We start from the raw sequence: 16,379 nt of genomic DNA on the forward strand, positions 1-16,379 counted from the left end.
GGGGAAGTGGTTTCAGTGTGTGGGGAAGGGTTTCAGTGTGTGGGGAAGGGTTTCAGTGTGTGGGGAAGGGGTTTCAGTGTGTGGGGAATGGTTTCAGTGTGTTGTGAAGGGGTTTCAGTGTGCGGGGAAGGGTTTCAGTTTGTGGGGAATGGTTTCAGTGTGTGGGGAATGGTTTCAGTGTGTGGGAATGGGTTTCACTGTGTGGGCAAGGGGTTTCAGTGTGTGGGGAAGCGGTTTCACTGTGTGGGGAAGGGGCTTCATTGTGTGGGGAATTGTTTCAGTGTGTGGGGAAAGGATTTCAGTGTGTGGGGAAGGTGATTCAGTGTGTGGGGTAGGGGTTTCAGTGTGCGGGGAAGTGGTTTCAGTGTGTGGGGAAGGGGTTTCAGTGTGTGTGGCAGTGGTTTCAGTGTGTGCGGAATGTGGTTCAGTGTGTGGGGAAGGGGTTTCACTGTGTGGGGGAATGGTTTCAGTGTGTGGGGAATGGGATCAGTGTGTGTGGTAGTGGTTTCAGTGTGTGCAGAATGTGGTTCAGTGTGTGGGGAAGGGGTTTCACTGTGCAGGGAAGTGGTTTCAGTGTGTGGGGAATGGTTTCAGTGTGTGGGGAAGGGATTTCAGTGTGTGGGGAAGGGTTTCAGTGTGTGGGGAAGGGGTTTCAGTGTGTGGGGACGAGGTTTCAGTGTGTGGGGAAGGGCTTTTCAGTGTGTGGGGAAGGGGATTCACTGTGTGGGGAAGGGGTTTCAGTGTGTGGGCAAGGGCTTTTCAGTGTGTGGGCAAGGGGTTTCAGTGTGTGGGGAATGGTTTCAGTGTGTGGGGAAGGGGTTTCAGTGTGTGGGGAAGGGGTTTCACTGTGTGTGGAAGGGTTTCAGTGTGTGGGGAATGGTTTCATTGTGTGGGGAAGGGGTTTCAGTGTGTGTGGAAGGGGTTTCAGTGTGTGGGGAATGTGGTTCAGTGTGTGGGGAAGGGGTTTCACTATGTAGGGAAGTGGTTTCAGTGTGTGGTGAATCGTTTCAGTGTGTGGGGAAGTGGTTTCAGTGTGTGGGGAAGGGTTTCAGTGTGTGGGGAAGGGTTTCAGTGTGTGGGGAAGGGGTTTCAGTGTGTGGGGAATGGTTTCAGTGTGTTGTGAAGGGGTTTCAGTGTGCGGGGAAGGGTTTCAGTTTGTGGGGAATGGTTTCAGTGTGTGGGGAATGGTTTCAGTGTGTGGGGAATGGGATTCACTGTGTGGGCAAGGGGTTTCAGTGTGTGGGGAAGCGGTTTCACTGTGTGGGGAAGGGGTTTCAGTGTGTGGGGAATTGTTTCAGTGTGTGGGGAAAGGATTTCAGTGTGTGGGGAAGGTGATTCAGTGTGTGGGCAAGGGGTTTCAGTGTGTGGGGAAGGTGTTTCAGTGTGAGTGGAAGGGGTTTCAGAGTGTGGGGAATGTGGTTCAGTGTGTGGGGAAGGGGTTGCACTGTGTGGGGAAGTGGTTTCAGTGTGGGGAATGGTTTCAGTGTGTGGGGAAGGGGTTTCAGTGTGTGGGGAAGGGTTTCAGTGTGTGGGGAAGGTGTTTCAGTTTGTGGGGACGTGGTTTCAGTGTGTGGGGCAGGGGATTCAGTGTGTGGGAAATGGTTTCAGTGTGTGGGGACGGGTTTCAGTGTGTGGGGAAGGGCTTCAGTGTGTGGGGAAGGGGTTTCACTGTGAGGGGAAGGGGTATCAGTGTGTGGGGAATGGTTTCAGTGTGTGGGGAAGGTATTCAGTGTGTGGGGAAGGGGTTTCACTGTGTGTGGAAGGTCTTTCAGTGTGGGGTGAAGGGTTTTCATGTGTGTGGGGAAGGGGTTTCAGTGTGCGGGGAAGGGGTTTCAGTGTGCGGGGAAGTATTTCAGTTTGTGGGGAAGGGTTTCAGTGTGTGGGGAATGGTTTCAGTGTGTGGGGAATGGGTTTCACTGTGTCGGCAAGGGGTTTCAGTGTGTGGGGAAGGGGTTTAACTGTGTGGGGAAGGGGTTTCAGTGTGTGGGGAATTGTTTAAGTGTGTGGGGAAAGGGTTTCAGTGTGTGGGCAAGGGGTTTCAGTGTGTGGGGAAGGGGTTTCAGTGTGTGGGGAATGGTTTCAGTGTGTGGGGAAGGGGTTTCAGTGTGTGGGGAAGGGGTTTCACTGTGCGGGGAAGTGGTTTCAGTGTGTGGGGAAGGGGTTTCAGTGTTGTGGCAGTGGTTTCAGTGTGTGCGGAATGTGGTTCAGTGTGTGGGGAAGGGGTTTCACTGTGTGGGGGAATGGTTTCAGTGTGTGGGGAATGGGATCAGTGTGTGTGGTAGTGGTTTCAGTGTGTGCAGAATGTGGTTCAGTGTGTGGGCAAGGAGTTTCACTGTGCAGGGAAGTGGTTTCAGTGTGTGGGGAATGGTTTCAGTGTGTGGGGAAGGGATTTCAGTGTGTGGGGAAGGGTTTCAGTGTGTGGGGAAGGGGTTTCAGTGTGTGGGGACGGGGTTTCAGTGTGTGGGGAAGGGCTTTACAGTGTGTGGGGAAGGGGATTCACTGTGTGGGGAAGGGTTTTCAGTGTGTGTGCAAGGGCTTTTCAGTGTGTGGGCAAGGGGTTTCAGTGTGTGGGGAATGGTTTCAGTGTGTGGGGAAGGGGTTTCAGTGTGTGGGGAAGGGGTTTCACTGTGTGTGGAAGGGTTTCAGTGTGTGGGGAATGGTTTCAGTGCGTGGGGAAGGGGTTTCAGTGTGTGTGGAAGGGGTTTCAGTGTGTGGGGAATGTGGTTCAGTGTGTGGGGAAGGGGTTTCACTATGTAGGGAAGTGGTTTCAGTGTGTGGTGAATCGTTTCAGTGTGTGGGGAAGTGGTTTCAGTGTGTGGGGAAGGGTTTCAGTGTGTGGGGAAGGGTTTCAGTGTGTGGGGAAGGGGTTTCAGTGTGTGGGGAATGGTTTCAGTGTGTTGTGAAGGGGTTTCAGTGTGCGGGGAAGGGTTTCAGTTTGTGGGGAATGGTTTCAGTGTGTGGGGAATGGTTTCAGTGTGTGGGAATGGGTTTCACTGTGTGGGCAAGGGGTTTCAGTGTGTGGGGAAGCGGTTTCACTGTGTGGGGAAGGGGCTTCATTGTGTGGGGAATTGTTTCAGTGTGTGGGGAAAGGATTTCAGTGTGTGGGGAAGGTGATTCAGTGTGTGGGGTAGGGGTTTCAGTGTGCGGGGAAGTGGTTTCAGTGTGTGGGGAAGGGGTTTCAGTGTGTGTGGCAGTGGTTTCAGTGTGTGCGGAATGTGGTTCAGTGTGTGGGGAAGGGGTTTCACTGTGTGGGGGAATGGTTTCAGTGTGTGGGGAATGGGATCAGTGTGTGTGGTAGTGGTTTCAGTGTGTGCAGAATGTGGTTCAGTGTGTGGGGAAGGGGTTTCACTGTGCAGGGAAGTGGTTTCAGTGTGTGGGGAATGGTTTCAGTGTGTGGGGAAGGGATTTCAGTGTGTGGGGAAGGGTTTCAGTGTGTGGGGAAGGGGTTTCAGTGTGTGGGGACGAGGTTTCAGTGTGTGGGGAAGGGCTTTTCAGTGTGTGGGGAAGGGGATTCACTGTGTGGGGAAGGGGTTTCAGTGTGTGGGCAAGGGCTTTTCAGTGTGTGGGCAAGGGGTTTCAGTGTGTGGGGAATGGTTTCAGTGTGTGGGGAAGGGGTTTCAGTGTGTGGGGAAGGGGTTTCACTGTGTGTGGAAGGGTTTCAGTGTGTGGGGAATGGTTTCATTGTGTGGGGAAGGGGTTTCAGTGTGTGTGGAAGGGGTTTCAGTGTGTGGGGAATGTGGTTCAGTGTGTGGGGAAGGGGTTTCACTATGTAGGGAAGTGGTTTCAGTGTGTGGTGAATCGTTTCAGTGTGTGGGGAAGTGGTTTCAGTGTGTGGGGAAGGGTTTCAGTGTGTGGGGAAGGGTTTCAGTGTGTGGGGAAGGGGTTTCAGTGTGTGGGGAATGGTTTCAGTGTGTTGTGAAGGGGTTTCAGTGTGCGGGGAAGGGTTTCAGTTTGTGGGGAATGGTTTCAGTGTGTGGGGAATGGTTTCAGTGTGTGGGGAATGGGATTCACTGTGTGGGCAAGGGGTTTCAGTGTGTGGGGAAGCGGTTTCACTGTGTGGGGAAGGGGTTTCAGTGTGTGGGGAATTGTTTCAGTGTGTGGGGAAAGGATTTCAGTGTGTGGGGAAGGTGATTCAGTGTGTGGGCAAGGGGTTTCAGTGTGTGGGGAAGGTGTTTCAGTGTGAGTGGAAGGGGTTTCAGAGTGTGGGGAATGTGGTTCAGTGTGTGGGGAAGGGGTTTCACTGTGTGGGGAAGTGGTTTCAGTGTGGGGAATGGTTTCAGTGTGTGGGGAAGGGGTTTCAGTGTGTGGGGAAGGGTTTCAGTGTGTGGGGAAGGTGTTTCAGTTTGTGGGGACGTGGTTTCAGTGTGTGGGGCAGGGGATTCAGTGTGTGGGAAATGGTTTCAGTGTGTGGGGACGGGTTTCAGTGTGTGGGGAAGGGTTTCAGTGTGTGGGGAAGGGGTTTCACTGTGAGGGGAAGGGGTATCAGTGTGTGGGGAATGGTTTCAGTGTGTGGGGAAGGTATTCAGTGTGTGGGGAAGGGGTTTCACTGTGTGTGGAAGGTCTTTCAGTGTGGGGTGAAGGGGTTTCATGTGTGTGGGGAAGGGGTTTCTGTGTGTGGGGAAGTGTTTCAGTGTGTGGTGAAGGGGTTTCAGTGTGTGGGGAATGGTTTCAGTGTGTAGGGAAGGGGTTTCAGAGTGTGGGGAAGGGGTTTCACTGTGTGGGGAAGGGGTTTCAGTGTGCGGGGAAGGGGTTTCAGTGTGCGGGGAAGTATTTCAGTTTGTGGGGAAGGGTTTCAGTGTGTGGGGAATGGTTTCAGTGTGTGGGGAATGGTTTTCACTGTGTCGTCAAGGGGTTTCAGTGTGTGGGGAAGGGGTTTAACTGTGTGGGAAAGGGCTTTCAGTGTGTGGGGAATGGTTACAGTGTGTGGTGAAGGGGTTTCAGTGTGTGGGGAATGGTTTCAGTGAGTACTGAAGGTGTTTCAGTGTGTGGGGAAGGGGTTTCACTGTGTGGGGAAGGGGTTTCAGTGTGCGGGGAAGGGGTTTCAGTGTGCGGGGATGGGTTTCAGTTTGTGGGGAAGGGTTTCAGTGTGTGGGGAAGGGGTTTCAGTGTGTGGGGAAGGGTTTCAGTGTGTGGGGTAGGGTTTCACTGTGCGGGGAAGGTGTTTCAGTGTGTGGGGAAGGTGATTCAGTATGTGGGGAAGGTTTTCAGTGTGTGGGGAAGGATTTCAGTGTGTGGGGAAGGTGTTTCACTATGTGGGGAAGGGTTTCAGTGTGTGGGGAATGGTTTCAGTGTGTGGGGAAGGGGTTTAAGTGTGTGTGGAAGGGGTTTCAGTGTGTGGGGAATGGTTTCAGTGTGTGGGGAATGGTTTCACTGTGTGGAGAAGGGTTTCAGTGTGTGGAAAATGGTTTCAGTGTGTTGGGAATGGTTTCAGTGTGTGGGGAAGAGGTTTCAGTGTGTGGGGAATGGTTTCAGTGTGTGGGTAAGGGGTTTCACCATGTGGGGAATGTTTTCAGTGTGTTGTGAAGGGTTTCAGTGTGTGGGGAAGGGGTTTCAGTGTGTGGGGAACGGTTTCAGTGTGTGGGGAAGGTGTAGCAGTGTGTTGGGAATGGTTTCAGTGTGTGGGGAATGGGATTCACTGTGTGGGGAATGGTTTCAGTGTGTGGGGAAGGGTTTCAGTGTGTGGGGAATGGTTTCAGTGTGTGGGGAATGGTTTCAGTGTGTGGGGAATGGTTTCAGTGTGTGGGGAAGGGGTTTCAGTGTGTGCGGAAGGGGTTTCAGTGTGTGGGGAATGGTGTCAGTGTGTGGGGAAGAGGTTTCCGTGTGTGCGGAAGGGCTTTCAGTGTGTGGGGAAATGTTACAGTGTGTGGTGAAGGGGTTTCAGGGTGTGGGGAATGGCTTTCAGTGTGTGGGGAATGGTTTCAGTGTGTACTGAAGGGGTTTCAGTGTGTGGGGAAGGGGTTTCACTGTGTGGGCAAGGGGTTTCAGTGTGCGGGGAAGGGGTTTCAGTGTGCGGGGATGGGTTTCAGTTTGTGGGGAAGGGTTTCAGTGTGTGGGGAATGGTTTAAGTGTGTGGGGAATGGGTTTCACTGTGTGCGCAAGTGGTTTCAGTGTGTGGGGAAGGGGTTTCACTGTGTGGGGAATGTGTTTCAGTGTGTGGGGAATTGTTTCAGTGTGTGGGGAAAGGATTTCAGTGTGTGGGGAAGGGGTTTCAGTGTGTGGGAAAGGGGATTCAGTGTGTGGGAAAGAGTTTCAGTGTGTGGTGAAGGGGTTTCAGTGTGTGGGGAATGGTTTCAGTGTGTAGGGAAGGGGTTTCAGTGTGTGGGGAAGGGGTTTCACTGTGTGGGGAAGGGGTGTCAGTGTGCGGGGAAGGGGTTTCAGTGTGTGGGGAATTGTTTAAGTGTGTGGGGAAAGGGTTTCAGTGTGTGAGCAAGGGGTTTCAGTGTGTGGGGGAGGGGTTTCAGTGTGTGGGGAATGGTTTCAGTGTGTGGGGAAGGGGTTTCAGTGTGTGGGGAAGAGGTTTCAGTGTGTTTGGAAGGGGTTTCAGTGTGTGGGTAATGGCTTCAGTGTGTGGGGAAGAGGTTTCACTGTGCGGGGAAGTGGTTTCAGTGTGTGGGGAAGGGGCTTCAGTGTGTGTGGCAGTGGTCTCAGTGTGTGCAGAATGTGGTTCAGTGTGTGAGGAAGGGGTTTCACTGTGCAGGGAAGTGGTTTCAGTGTGTGGGGAATGGTTTCAGTGTGTGGGGAAGGGGTTTCAGTGTGTGGGGAAGGGTTTCAGTGTGTGGGGAAGGGGTTTCAGTGTGTGGGGACGGGGTTTCAGTGTGTGGGGACGGGCTTTTCAGTGTGTGGGGAAGGGGATTCTCTGTGTGGGGAAGGGGTTTCAGTGTGTGGGCAAGGGCTTTTCTGTGTGTGGGGAAGGGGTTTCAGTGTGTGGGGAATGGTTTCAGTGTGTGGGGAAGGGGTTTCAGTGTGTGGGGAAGGGGTTTCAGTGTGTGGGGAAGGGGTTTCACTGTGTGTGGAAGGGGTTTCAGTGTGTGGGGAAAGGTTTCAGTGTGTGGGGAAGGGGTTTCAGTGTGTGTGGAAGGGGTTTCAGTGTGTGGGGAATGTGGTTCAGTGTGTGGGGAAGGGGTTTCAGTGTGTGGGTAATGGTTTCAGTGTGTGGGGAAGGGGTTTCACTATGTAGGGAAGTGGTTTCAGTGTGTGGTGAATCGTTTCAGTGTGTGGGGAAGGGGTTTCAGTGTGTGGGGAAGGGTTTCAGTGTGTGGGGAAGGGGTTTCAGTGTGTGGGGAATGGTTTCAGTGTGTTGTGAAGGGGTTTCAGTGTGCGGGGAAGGGTTTCAGTTTGTGGGGAATGGTTTCAGGGTGTGGGGAATGGTTTCAGTGTGTGGGGAATGGGTTTCACTGTGTGGGCAAGGGGTCTCAGTGTGTGGGGAAGGGGTTTCACAGTGTGGGGAAGGGGTTTCTCTGTGTGGGGAAGGGGTTTCAGTGTGTGGGGAAGGTGATTCAGTGTGTGGGCAAGGGGTTTCAGTGTGTGGGGAAGGTGTTTCAGTGTGAGTGGAAGGGGTTTCAGTGTGTGGGGAATGTGGTTCAGTGTGTGGGGAAGGGGTTTCACTGTGTGGGGAAGTGGTTTCAGTGTGTGGGGAATGGTTTCAGTGTGTGGGGAAGGGGTTTCAGTGTGTGGGGAAGGGTTTCAGTGTGTGGGGAAGGTGTTTCAATTTGTGGGGATGTGGTTTCAGTGTGTGGGGCAGGGGATTCAGTGTGTGGGAAATGGTTTCAGTGTGTGGGGACGGGTTTCAGTGTGTGGGGAAGGGTTTCAGTGTGTGGGGAAGGTATTCAGTGTGTGGGGAAGGGGTTTCACTGTGAGGGGAAGGGATTTCAGTGTGTGGGGAAGGGGTTTCACTGTGAGGGGAAGGGATTTCAGTGTGTGGGGAATGGTTTCACTGTGTGGGGAATGGTTTCAGTGTGTGGGGAAGTGGTTTCACTGTGTGTGGAAGGTGTTTCAGTGTGGGGTGAAGGGGTTTCATGTGTGTGGGGAAGCGTTTCAGTGTGTGGGGAGGGGTTTCACAGTGTGTGGATTGTGTTTCAATGTGTGGGGAAGGGGTTTCTGTGTGTGGGGAAGTGTTTCCGTGTGTGGGGATGGGGTTTCAGTGTGTGGGGAAGGGTTTCAGTGTGTGGGGAAGGGGTTTCAGTGTGTGGGGACGGGGTTTCAGTGTGTGGGGACGGGCTTTTCAGTGTGTGGGGAAGGGGATTCTCTGTGTGGGGAAGGGGTTTCAGTGTGTGGGCAAGGGCTTTTCAGTGTGTGGGGAAGGGGTTTCAGTGTGTGGGGAATGGTTTCAGTGTGTGGGGAAGGGGTTTCAGTGTGTGGGGAAGGGGTTTCAGTGTGTGGGGAAGGGGTTTCACTGTGTGTGGAAGGGGTTTCAGTGTGTGGGGAAAGGTTTCAGTGTGTGGGGAAGGGGTTTCAGTGTGTGTGGAAGGGGTTTCAGTGTGTGGGGAATGTGGTTCAGTGTGTGGGGAAGGGGTTTCAGTGTGCGGGGAATGGTTTCAGTGTGTGGGGAAGGGGTTTCACTATGTAGGGAAGTGGTTTCAGTGTGTGGTGAATCGTTTCAGTGTGTGGGGAAGGGGTTTCAGTGTGTGGGGAAGGGTTTCAGTGTGTGGGGAAGGGGTTTCAGTGTGTGGGGAATGGTTTCAGTGTGTTGTGAAGGGGTTTCAATGTGCGGGGAAGGGTTTCAGTTTGTGGGGAATGGTTTCAGTGTGTGGGGAATGGTTTCAGTGTGTGGGGAATGGGTTTCACTGTGTGGGCAAGGGGTTTCAGTGTGTAGGGAAGGGGTTTCACAGTGTGGGGAAGGGGTTTCTCTGTGTGGGGAAGGGGTTTCAGTGTGTGGGGAAGGTGATTCAGTGTGTGGGCAAGGGGTTTCAGTGTGTGGGGAAGGTGTTTCAGTGTGAGTGGAAGGGGTTTCAGTGTGTGGGGAATGTGGTTCAGTGTGTGGGGAAGGGGTTTCACTGTGTGGGGAAGTGGTTTCAGTGTGTGGGGAATGGTTTCAGTGTGTGGGGAAGGGGTTTCAGTGTGTGGGGAAGGGTTTCAGTGTGTGGGGAAGGTGTTTCAATTTGTGGGGATGTGGTTTCAGTGTGTGGGGCAGGGGATTCAGTGTGTGGGAAATGGTTTCAGTGTGTGGGGACGGGTTTCAGTGTGTGGGGAAGGGTTTCAGTGTGTGGGGAAGGTATTCAGTGTGTGGGGAAGGGGTTTCACTGTGAGGGGAAGGGATTTCAGTGTGTGGGGAAGGGGTTTCACTGTGAGGGGAAGGGATTTCAGTTTGTGGGGAATGGTTTCACTGTGTGGGGAATGGTTTCAGTGTGTGGGGAAGTGGTTTCACTGTGTGTGGAAGGTGTTTCAGTGTGGGGTGAAGGGGTTTCATGTGTGTGGGGAAGTGTTTCAGTGTGTGGGGAGGGGTTTCACAGTGTGTGGATTGTGTTTCAATGTGTGGGGAAGGGGTTTCTGTGTGTGGGGAAGTGTTTCCGTGTGTGGGGATGGGTTTCAGTGTGTGGGGAAGGGGTTTCAGTGTGTGGGGAATGGTGTCAGTGTGTGGGGAAGAGGTTTCCGTGTGTGCGGAAGGGCTTTCAGTGTGTGGGGAAATGTTACAGTGTGTGGTGAAGGGGTTTCAGGGTGTGGGGAATGGCTTTCAGTGTGTGGGGAATGGTTTCAGTGTGTACTGAAGGGGTTTCAGTGTGTGGGGAAGGGGTTTCACTGTGTGGGCAAGGGGTTTCAGTGTGCGGGGAAGGGGTTTCAGTGTGCGGGGATGGGTTTCAGTTTGTGGGGAAGGGTTTCAGTGTGTGGGGAATGGTTTAAGTGTGTGGGGAATGGGTTTCACTGTGTGCGCAAGTAGTTTCAGTGTGTGGGGAAGGGGTTTCACTGTGTGGGGAATGTGTTTCAGTGTGTGGGGAATTGTTTCAGAGTGTGGGGAAAGGATTTCAGTGTGTGGGGAAGGGGTTTCAGTGTGTGGGAAAGGGGATTCAGTGTGTGGGAAAGAGTTTCAGTGTGTGGTGAAGGGGTTTCAGTGTGTGGGGAATGGTTTCAGTGTGTAGGGAAGGGGTTTCAGTGAGTGGGGAAGGGGTTTCACTGTGTGGGGAAGGGGTGTCAGTGTGCGGGGAAGGGGTTTCAGTGTGTGGGGAATTGTTTAAGTGTGTGGGGAAAGGGTTTCAGTGTGTGGGCAAGGGGTTTCAGTGTGTGGGGAAGGGGTTTCAATGTGTGGGGAATGGTTTCAGTGTGTGGGGAAGGGGTTTCAGTGTGTGGGGAAGAGGTTTCAGTGTGTTTGGAAGGGGTTTCAGTGTGTGGGTAATGGCTTCAGTGTGTGGGGAAGGGGTTTCACTGTGCGGGGAAGTGGTTTCAGTGTGTGGGGAAGGGGTTTCAGTGTGTGTGGCAGTGGTCTCAGTGTGTGCAGAATGTGGTTCAGTGTGTGGGGAAGGGGTTTCACTGTGCAGGGAAGTGGTTTCAGTGTGTGGGGAATGGTTTCAGTGTGTGGGGAAGGGGTTTCAGTGTGTGGGGAAGGGTTTCATTGTGTGGGGAAGGGGTTTCAGTGTGTGGGGACGGGGTTTCAGTGTGTGGGGACGGGCTTTTCAGTGTGTGGGGAAGGGGATTCTCTGTGTGGGGAAGGGGTTTCAGTGTGTGGGCAAGGGCTTTTCAGTGTGTGGGGAAGGGGTTTCAGTGTGTGGGGAATGGTTTCAGTGTGTGGGGAAGGGGTTTCAGTGTGTGGGGAAGGGGTTTCAGTGTGTGGGGAAGGGGTTTCAGTGTGTGGGGAAGGGGTTTCACTGTGTGTGGAAGGGGTTTCAGTGTGTGGGGAATGGTTTCAGTGTGTGGGGAAGGGGTTTCAGTGTGTGTGGAAGGGGTTTCAGTGTGTGGGGAATGTGGTTCAGTGTGTGGGGAAGGGGTTTCAGTGTGTGGGGAATGGTTTCAGTGTGTGGGGAAGGGGTTTCACTATGTAGGGAAGTGGTTTCAGTGTGTGGTGAATCGTTTCAGTGTGTGGGGAAGGGGTTTCAGTGTGTGGGGAAGGGTTTCAGTGTGTGGGGAAGGGGTTTCAGTGTGTGGGGAATGGTTTCAGTGTGTTGTGAAGGGGTTTCAGTGTGCGGGGAAGGGTTTCAGTTTGTGGGGAATGGTTTCAGTGTGTGGGGAATGGTTTCAGTGTGTGGGGAATGGGTTTCACTGTGTGGGCAAGGGGTTTCAGTGTGTGGGGAAGGGGTTTCACAGTGTGTGGATTGTGTTTCAATGTGTGGGGAAGGGGTTTCTGTGTGTGGGGTAGTGTTTCCGTGTGTGGGGATGGGTTTCAGTGTGTGGGGAAGGGGTTTCAGTGTGTGGGGAATGGTGTCAGTGTGTGGGGAAGAGGTTTCCGTGTGTGCGGAAGGGCTTTCAGTGTGTGGGGAAATGTTACAGTGTGTGGTGAAGGGGTTTCAGGGTGTGGGGAATGGCTTTCAGTGTGTGGGGAATGGTTTCAATGTGTACTGAAGGGGTTTCAGTGTGTGGGGAAGGGGTTTCACTGTGTGGGCAAGGGGTTTCAGTGTGCGGGGAAGGGGTTTCAGTGTGCGGGGATGGGTATCAGTTTGTGGGGAAGGGTTTCAGTGTGTGGGGAATGGGTTTCAGTGTGTGTGGCAGTGGTCTCAGTGTGTGCAGAATGTGGTTCAGTGTGTGAGGAAGGGGTTTCACTGTGCAGGGAAGTGGTTTCAGTGTGTGGGGAATGGTTTCAGTGTGTGGGGAAGGGGTTTCAGTGTGTGGGGAAGGGTTTCAGTGTGTGGGGAAGGGGTTTCAGTTTGTGGGGACGGGGTTTCAGTGTGTGGGGACGGGCTTTTCAGTGTGTGGGGAAGGGGATTCTCTGTGTGGGGAAGGGGTTTCAGTGTGTGGGCAAGGGCTTTTCAGTGTGTGGGGAAGGGGTTTCAGTGTGTGGGGAATGGTTTCAGTGTGTGGGGAAGGGGTTTCAGTGTGTGGGGAAGGGGTTTCAGTGTGTGGGGAATGGGTTTCAGTGTGTGGGGAATGGTTTCACTGTGTGTGGAAGGGGTTTCAGTGTGTGGGGAAAGGTTTCAGTGTGTGGGGAAGGGGTTTCAGTGTGTGTGGAAGGGGTTTCAGTGTGTGGGGAATGTGGTTCCGTGTGTGGGGAAGGGGTTTCAGTGTGCGGGGAATGGTTTCAGTGTGTGGGGAAGGGGTTTCACTATGTAGGGAAGTGGTTTCAGTGTGTGGTGAATCGTTTCAGTGTGTGGGGAAGGGGTTTCAGTGTGTGGGGAAGGGTTTCAGTGTGTGGGGAAGGGGTTTCAGTGTGTGGGGAATGGTTTCAGTGTGTTGTGAAGGGGTTTCAATGTGCGGGGAAGGGTTTCAGTTTGTGGGGAATGGTTTCAGTGTGTGGGGAATGGTTTCAGTGTGTGGGGAATGGGTTTCACTGTGTGGGCAAGGGGTTTCAGTGTGTGGGGAAGGGGTTTCACAGTGTGGGGAAGGGGTTTCTCTGTGTGGGGAAGGGGTTTGAGTGTGTGGGGAAGGTGATTCAGTGTGTGGGCAAGGGGTTTCAGTGTGTGGGGAAGGTGTTTCAGTGTGAGTGGAAGGGGTTTCAGTGTGTGGGGAATGTGGTTCAGTGTGTGGGGAAGGGGTTTCACTGTGTGGGGAAGTGGTTTCAGTGTGTGGGGAATGGTTTCAGTGTGTGGGGAAGGGGTTTCAGTGTGTGGGGAAGGGTTTCAGTGTGTGGGGAAGGTGTTTCAATTTGTGGGGATGTGGTTTCAGTGTGTGGGGCAGGGGATTCAGTGTGTGGGAAATGGTTTCAGTGTGTGGGGACGGGTTTCAGTGTGTGGGGAAGGGTTTCAGTGTGTGGGGAAGGTATTCAGTGTGTGGGGAAGGGGTTTCACTGTGAGGGGAAGGGATTTCAGTGTGTGGGGAAGGGGTTTCACTGTGAGGGGAAGGGATTTCAGTTTGTGGGGAATGGTTTCACTGTGTGGGGAATGGTTTCAGTGTGTGGGGAAGTGGTTTCACTGTGTGTGGAAGGTGTTTCAGTGTGGGGTGAAGGGGTTTCATGTGTGTGGGGAAGTGTTTCAGTGTGTGGGGAGGGGTTTCACAGTGTGTGGATTGTGTTTCAATGTGTGGGGAAGGGGTTTCTGTGTGTGGGGAAGTGTTTCCGTGTGTGGGGATGGGTTTCAGTGTGTGGGGAAGGGGTTTCAGTGTGTGGGGAATGGTGTCAGTGTGTGGGGAAGAGGTTTCCGTGTGTGCGGAAGGGCTTTCAGTGTGTGGGGAAATGTTACAGTGTGTGGTGAAGGGGTTTCAGGGTGTGGGGAATGGCTTTCAGTGTGTGGGGAATGGTTTCAGTGTGTACTGAAGGGGTTTCAGTGTGTGGGGAAGGGGTTTCACTGTGTGGGCAAGGGGTTTCAGTGTGCGGGGAAGGGGTTTCAGTGTGCGGGGATGGGTTTCAGTTTGTGGGGAAGGGTTTCAGTGTGTGGGGAATGGTTTAAGTGTGTGGGGAATGGGTTTCACTGTGTGCGCAAGTGGTTTCAGTGTGTGGGGAAGGGGTTTCACTGTGTGGGGAATGTGTTTCAGTGTGTGGGGAATTGTTTCAGTGTGTGGGGAAAGGATTTCAGTGTGTGGGGAAGGGGTTTCAGTGTGTGGGAAAGGGGATTCAGTGTGTGGGAAAGAGTTTCAGTGTGTGGTGAAGGGGTTTCAGTGTGTGGGGAATGGTTTCAGTGTGTAGGGAAGGGGTTTCAGTGTGTGGGGAAGGGGTTTCACTGTGTGGGGAAGGGGTGTCAGTGTGCGGGGAAGGGGTTTCAGTGTGTGGGGAATTGTTTAAGTGTGTGGGGAAAGGGTTTCAGTGTGTGGGCAAGGGGTTTCAGTGTGTGGGGAAGGGGTTTCAGTGTGTGGGGAATGGTTTCAGTGTGTGGGGAAGGGGTTTCAGTGTGTGGGGAAGAGGTTTCAGTGAGTTTGGAAGGGGTTTCAGTGTGTGGGTAATGGCTTCAGTGTGTGGGGAAGGGGTTTCACTGTGCGGGGAAGTGGTTTCAGTGTGTGGGGAAGGGGTTTCAGTGTGTGTGGCAGTGGTCTCAGTGTGTGCAGAATGTGGTTCAGTGTGTGGGTAAGGGGTTTCACTGTGCAGGGAAGTGGTTTCAGTGTGTGGGGAATGGTTTCAGTGTGTGGGGAAGGGGTTTCAGTGTGTGGGGAAGGGTTTCAGTGTGTGGGGAAGGGGTTTCAGTGTGTGGGGACGGGGTTTCAGTGTGTGGGGACGGGCTTTTCAGTGTGTGGGGAAGGGGATTCTCTGTGTGGGGAAGGGGTTTCAGTGTGTGGGCAAGGGCTTTTCAGTGTGTGGGGAAGGGGTTTCAGTGTGTGGGGAATGGCTTCAGTGTGTGGGGAAGGGGTTTCAGTGTGTGGGGAAGGGGTTTCAGTGTGTGGGGAAGGGGTTTCAATGTGTGGGGAAGGGGTTTCACTGTGTGTGGAAGGGGTTTCAGTGTGTGGGGAATGGTTTCAGTGTGTGGGGAAGGGGTTTCAGTGTGTGGGGAATGGTTTCAGTGTGTGGGGAAGGGGTTTCACTATGTAGGGAAGTGGTTTCAGTGTGTGGTGAATCGTTTCAGTGTGTGGGGAAGGGGTTTCAGTGTGTGGGGAAGGGTTTCAGTGTGTGGGGAAGGGGTTTCAGTGTGTGGGGAATGGTTTCAGTGTGTTGTGAAGGGGTTTCAGTGTGCGGGGAAGGGTTTCAGTTTGTGGGGAATGGTTTCAGTGTGTGGGGAATGGTTTCAGTGTGTGGGGAATGGGTTTCACTGTGTGGGCAAGGGGTTTCAGTGTGTGGGGAAGGGGTTTCACAGTGTGGGGAAGGGGTTTCTCTGTGTGGGGAAGGGGTTTCAGTGTGTGGGGAAGGTGATTCAGTGTGTGGGCAAGGGGTTTCAGTGTGTGGGGAAGGTGTTTCAGTGTGAGTGGAAGGGGTTTCAGTGTGTGGGGAATGTGGTTCAGTGTGTGGGGAAGGGGTTTCACTGTGTGGGGAAGTGGTTTCAGTGTGTGGGGAATGGTTTCAGTGTGTGGGGAAGGGGTTTCAGTGTGTGGGGAAGGGTTTCAGTGTGTGGGGAAGGGGTTTCAATTTGTGGGGATGTGGTTTCAGTGTGTGGGGCAGGGGATTCAGTGTGTGGGAAATGGTTTCAGTGTGTGGGGACGGGTTTCAGTGTGTGGGGAAGGGTTTCAGTGTGTGGGGAAGGTATTCAGTGTGTGGGGAAGGGGTTTCACTGTGAGGGGAAGGGATTTCAGTGTGTGGGGAAGGGGTTTCACTGTGAGGGGAAGGGATTTCAGTGTGTGGGGAATGGTTTCACTGTGTGGGGATTGGTTTCAGTGTGTGGGGAAGTGGTTTCACTGTGTGTGGAAGGTGTTTCAGTGTGGGGTGAAGGGGTTTCATGTGTGTGGGGAAGTGTTTCAGTGTGTGGGGAGGGGTTTCACAATGTGTGGATTGTGTTTCAATGTGTGGGGAAGGGGTTTCTGTGTGTGGGGAAGTGTTTCCGTGTGTGGGGATGGGTTTCAGTGTGTGGGGAAGGGGTTTCAGTGTGTGGGGAAGGGTTTCAGTGTGTGGGGAAGGGTTTCAGTGTGTGGGGTAGGGTTTCACTGTGCGGGGAAGGTGTTTCACTGTGTGGGGAAGGTGATTCAGTATGTGGGGAAGGTTTTCAGTGTGTGGGGAAGGATTTCAGTGTGTGGGGAAGGGGTTTCACTATGTGGGGAAGGGTTTCAGTGTGTGGGGAATGGTTTCAGTGTGTGGGGAATGGTTTCAGCGAGTGGGGAAGGGGTTTCAGTGTGTGGGGAAGGATTTCAGTTTGTGGGGAAGGGTTTCAGTGTGTGGGGATGGGTTTCAGTGTGTGGGTATGGGTTTCAGTGTGTGGGGAAGGGATTCAGTGTGTGGGGAAGGAGTTGCAGTGTGTGGGGAAGGTGTTTCACTGTGTGGGGGAGGTGTTTCAGTGTGCGCGGAAGGGGTTCCAGTGTGTGGGAATGAGTTTCAGTGTGTGAGGAAGGGGTTTCAGTGTGTGGGGATGTGTTTCAGTGTGTGGGGAATGTGTTTCAGTGTGTGGGGCAAGGTTTCACTGCGTGCCGAAGGTGTTTCACTGTGTGGGGAAGGTGTTTCAGTGTGCAGGGAAGGTTTTTCATTATGTGCGGAAGGGGTTTCATTATGTGGGGAAGGGGTTTCAGTGTGTGGGGAAGGTGTTTCAGTGTGTGCGGAAGGGGTTTCAGTGTGTGCGGAAGGCGTTTCAGTGTGTGGGGAAAGGGTTTCAGTGTGTGGGGAAAGGGTTTCTGTGTGTGGGGAATGTGTTTCAGTGTGGTTGGTAGGGTTTCAGTGTGTGGGGAATTTGTTTCAGTGTTTGGGGAAGGGTTTCAGTATGTGGGGAAGGGGTTTCAGTGTGTGGGGAAGGTGTTTC

The sequence above is a fragment of the Heterodontus francisci genome, chromosome 28, assembly GCF_036365525.1.
Source record: "Heterodontus francisci isolate sHetFra1 chromosome 28, sHetFra1.hap1, whole genome shotgun sequence".
NCBI classification, from domain to species: Eukaryota; Metazoa; Chordata; class Chondrichthyes; order Heterodontiformes; family Heterodontidae; genus Heterodontus; species Heterodontus francisci.